General features: G+C 50.4%; 1 pseudogene across 1 annotated transcript; it reads left to right on the forward strand.

Moving 5' to 3' along the window:
- Window positions 1-2,270: 2,270 nt before the first annotated feature.
- Window positions 2,271-3,014, forward strand: LOC308512193 (TCF3 fusion partner-like; annotated as a pseudogene). Its single transcript has one exon. The product of its transcript is annotated as a TCF3 fusion partner-like (transcript).
- Window positions 3,015-5,356: the final 2,342 nt, after the last annotated feature.

Raw genomic sequence — 5,356 nt, forward strand, 5'->3', positions numbered from 1 at the left:
CCCTACCTGCATGAAGTCCTCCGACTCCAGCCCCAAAGCTGCCCTCTGAATCTCCTGTGCCCTTGTGTCCTGGGTATCACCACTTTCCTGCACCGAGGTGAAGCTAAAAGCCTCCTGGATGATCCTGCTTGCCCTGTCCTTCCTGGTGCAAATGCCCTGGGGAGCCCTGTGAATCCTCAGGCGCCCTGCAGCTGAAGGCCCCCTAGTGGAACTGAGAGGAAGCGCGCTGCCCCCAGGAGCCCCTCAGTCTCCCAACACAGCCTGACTCTGGATGCCCCCTGGCTCTGACACTGGTGCTGTGAAGGAGCAGGTGGTGCAGAGCCTGCTGAGTCCAGGCAAGATGCTTGCTCACTGGTGCATGCAACCAGGCCCTGGTGTGCTGAGTGGGGGCACAGTGGGCTCATGCACAGGCGCTGGTCATGTGAGCATGTGGTACAGAAGGCACCTAGCCAGGCCCAGCCTGCTGTTTCTGGGTGGGCTCCACAAAAGCCTCCTCTAATCACAAATGGGGCAGTGGGCATCACCCTGCGAAGCCCTGCCACTTACTCAAAGCTCTGGTGTAGATAGTTGGTAGACTCAGAGGTATCCTATTATTAGCCTGAAAACCGAGATTTTGCAAGCTTAGAAACTTGACCTGACTGAAAAGAAGGAAGAAATGGTGGAACTTGAAAATGACTTCAGGTTTTCTCACTGTGCAGAATAAAGTCAAACATTGCTTCAGTTAAATATTTTAGCCGTTGTTCTCCCCACATGAACTACAATAATAATGTGCTTTGTGTTGATATTTACTGCTGTGTTGCTGACAATTACCTGGAGGAGAAGTTAAGGTGATTCAATGGCTTGAAAAAAGTTTAGCTAAATCTGATTGCAGGTCTAATTAAGCAAGTGTATTCCATATATATATATATATATATATATATATATATATATATATTTATATTTATATGGCTAAGTTGACTCGTGCATGTGTGATACATATGAAGCTCTTACTGGCGCCAATTGCATGAGTGTGTTTCAATTTGTCATTGTCAATCTGCATTTTATTGACACTGCTATTATAGAGAAAGGGCAAATAGCAGTATTAAGGTATTTCTTCTAATTAATTTCCTTTCAACATGCACGAATCCATGCACCTGGCCACTGGTATTCTAATAGTGGCAAGATATCATCCGTGAATGGTAATATTCTATTGGGCAGGACATGCCAAATTGGTCGCACATATCTATCCTATCTAATAAAAGAGAAATATGGTAATTGGCGTACGACCGCTACCCTTCCCATTGGCTAATCAGGGCGATATGCAAATTAACTGCCAGCCAAGTTGGAGGTTAACTGCCAACAAAGATGGCAGTTAATTTGCATACATAGGTGCAATGCTAGGAGGCGAAAGGGGAAGGAGGGAAGAAGCCGCCTGCGCTGACTGCAATTGGAAACCCAGTGGCAGCCAAGAGCCAGAGAACCGAGCTGCTTTTGCTCAGAGAAGCCAGGCTGCCTTTGCTGGCTTCTGTGATAGGAGGACCTGGCCACCTTTGCTGGCCCTGGGCCAGTAATCGGAGAAGCTGGGTGGGGCAGGGAAGAGGCATATGTCTGCCTCTTCCCTGCCCAGTGTGGCTTCTCATATCACTGATCACCAGTGATGGGAGAACACCCAGAGGCGGGGCCAGAGGCCAGGCTGCATAGCTGCCTGGGGACACCATTTGGACCCCAGGGGCGAAGCAGCCAGGCCCCAGCAAGAGACCCAGAAGGCGACCCAGGTGCTGGGGCTGCATCGCTGCTGGGTCAGAAATCCGGTGCCCAGGCTGAGGAGACCCAGGACCCAGAGCTGCGTTGCAGCTGGGGCACACGATCCGGTGCCCAGGCTGAGGAGACCCAGGGCCCGGGGCTGTGTAGCAGCTGGGGCACGCCATCCGGTTCGGGGGCGATGCAGCCAGGCCCGAGAAGGAGACCCAGAAGGAGACCCAGGGACCTCCCAAGAGGAGAGTCTCCATGGCCAGATGGCGTGGTGTCGGGGCAGGAATAAAGACCCGAGGTGACTCAGATGCCTGGCCACAGGGTTAGTCCAGCCAGCAGGGCCTTTCAGTTGGGACTGGGGTGGGGGTGGGGCAGGGAGGCAAGCTGGAAATAGAGAACTACAACTCACAGGAGGCTTAGCAGCCGGGCCTGGGTGCCTGGCTGTGAAATCCAATGGGCTGTAGTTTTGCAAGCCACTTTAAACTAGAGGCTTGCAAGGTTGGAAGTTCTGCGCCTGGAGCCAGGGAGAAACGGAGCTGGAGCAGAGAGAGGGGTCCATGGCAGCCGTGGGCTTTGAGGAGTTCTCAGCACCTCCTGGCTGGGAGCTGGCGCTGCCTCCGCTGAAGGTGGTCACATCCTGGAGAGCGAGCTTGAGACCGAAGTGGAGTTCCTGTCTGGGGGTCTGGGCAGCTCCAGCCTCCAGGAGCTAGAGGAAGAGGAGGAGGCAGCCTGAGGCTGGCAACAGCGGCGCCAAAGGGAACTTAATCGCAGGAAGTACCAGGCGCTGCAGGGAGATTGAGCAGGTGAAGGAGTGGGTCCTGAACAGGCTCCATCAGATATAGAGGATAACATGGAGACTCCAGCAGGAGAGGAGGTTCCTCATGAAGGTGCTGGACTCCTACGGTGACAACTACTGGGCCAGCCAGTTCACCATCTTACTGGAGGATGAGGGCAGCCAGGGCACAGATGCCCCCACCCCAGGCAACGCTGAGAACCAGCCTACAGAGAAAGAGGGGCTGTCCCCGCCCAGGAGGACGCCAGCGCCTGCAGAAGCCAGCAGCCTGGCCCCTGGCGAGGGGCCCAGGGGTTGGAAGAGGCGGCGAGTGCCACCGGAAGGGGGCCAGGCGTGAGTCCCGCTGTCTCTGGAGCTGGCCCCCATGCAGATAAAGGTGGAGGAAGACTTTGGCTTCAAAGCGGTCGAGGCTTTGGACTCAAGTTGGGTTTCTCGGGGGCCAGACAAGTAGCTGCCCTACCCGACCCTAGCCAGCTCCCCCTTTGACTGACCCCCCAATAAACAGACCCCATGCTCTCCTTGGCAAAAAAAAGCTTATAGAGGCATGCTTTTAGGATCAAATAGTATAAATATAGATGTAACAGGACAATAAAAAGAGAACCTGGATATGATGATCACCTGAATGCTGCCTCTGTGTCATTCCTTCGTCGCCGACTCCATCCACACCTTTGGGAACCCCCGGACCTACTGAGGCAGGGCCCCAACATTCCTCTTCTTATAAGGACTTCAGTGAGATGGGCTAAGGGTCCCACTAGAACTGCCTCAATTTAATCTAATCCCCTCTTTAAAGATCTTATCTCTATACACAGGTACATTCTGAGGTTCTGGAGATTAGGATTCTAACATACATTTTGTTGATTACCCAAATCAGCCCTTAACAACCAACATGTTTCAGAAAGGAGATTCCTACAGGGTTATTTACCAAACATTCAGAAGTATTTTTAAAAGAGCTAAGTCCCTAGCCCACTGTGCGCGCCCCTCCTGGTGAAGAGGGAAGGCCTGGGTTCCAGGCGCCGGAGGAAAACTGGTGCCAGCAGCCAGGGGAAGGGGCCCTCAAGGGGCCCCAGATTGCGAGAGGGCACAGGGCGGGCTGAGGGACCCACCCGAGTGCACAAATTTTTGTGCACCGGGCCTCTAGTATATATATATATAAAAGCATAAGCGACATTATGAGTGGTTGGTACGATGCACACCGACCACCAGGACGCAGACGCTCAACACAGGAGCTTCCCCCTGGTGGTCAAGGCTCTCCCACAGCGAGAGCATCACTCAGCCAGAAGCCGGGCTAAAGGCTGGAAAGTGCAGCTGTGACAGCAAGAGCCTCTGCTGCCTATGTGACAAGGCTACGAAGCAGTGGTGGCAGGTGGAGTGGGGCTTGGATTAGCGGGAACACAGCACCTGGCTCCAGCTTGGGCTCCTGCCCGGCTGCCTGCCGTTTCGTGCACTGCTACATCCCTCAGGAGGTGTCAGACCTAACCTGGCAGTGCCACATCTCCCAAGGGGTCCCAGATTGCGTGAGGGCGCAGGCCAGGCTGTGGGACGCCACCAGCGCTTGAATTTCGTTCACCAGGCCTCTAGTCATTTTATTATTTATCACCGATTTAGCATGGTTCTCTTCTAATGCTGAATAATTTAAAGGTATAACCTGAATTTTGGTAATGATGGCCATATAGATTTTACTGCTCTTTAGCAGTATTATTTAATGGCTTATATGAAGGGCACTAATCTCCTTCAAAATATGAGAAATATTACATCTCCCACAAACAGTACTATGTTTCAGTGCTAATTCTTTCCACTAATGCCCCTAAGGGAGCCTTTCACTAATTTTCTTTGCTCACTATCTCATCCAAAATTGAAATGGCAGGCTGCTTGTCTATATTCAAGTGTAGAGGCATATTCTTCTTAACTACACTGATGCTATCAATACTTTCAATTTTCCAACATAAATTATAGTGAGGGTCTCAGTGTTAGATTTTAAAACATCTCTTTACTAATATGAATAAGTCACTTTTACCTTATTTCTTCACAACGATGTGCACGCTCTGATTTGGAACTTGCAATGCCTAACTCTTTGAAGTGTGCCTTCCCAACCTTGTTTTCATTAAAAACAGACCATCTGAATCCACATTGGTCACTTTTCAGCCTGTTGAAATAATGTAGACATTCCTTGGGTTATGTTGGACTCAAAGTACATAGGTTCTGGATACGTCTCCATACCCCATTTATTTATTTTTTTAAAAAGTTTGATCATTTCTACGTATGTACATATATGCTTTATGGTTTTTTTATTATTATTATTCATTTACCACAAGTAAAGGTCAGGAATTGTTATCTTTCTTTTAATTTTTTTTTTTTTTTTTTTTTTTTTTTTTTTTTACTGTTTCACGCCATTACTGCTGTGTATGTGTACTCCATGTGAGTGACATACGTGCTTATGTAGGTGGGTTCTGACTTACGCAAATATTGCATTACATCCCACTTCAGGAACGTGTCAACAATGTAATGCGAGGAACTACAGTAATTGCATCCTATTGATTCAGTTGTAGTTATTTGGTCTCCACATTTCCTCAATACGTATATGATTGTTGGAAGCACAAAGTATATCTTTATATATTTATTAGAGGCCCGGTGCACAAAAATTTGTGCACTTGGGGGTGGGGGGGCCCTCAGCCTGGCCTGTGCCCTCTCACAGTCTGGGACCCCTTGGGAGATAACGACCTGCTGGCTTAGGCCTGCTCCCGGGTGGCAGAGGGCAGGCCCAATCTCTCGGTGCAGCCCCTGGTTGGGCTCAGAGCAGGGCCCACTGGGATTTGGGGCACCACCCCCTGTCTT

Source organism: Myotis nattereri, assembly GCF_964212035.1.
Source record: "Myotis nattereri genome assembly, chromosome: Y".
NCBI lineage: Eukaryota > Metazoa > Chordata > Mammalia > Chiroptera > Vespertilionidae > Myotis > Myotis nattereri.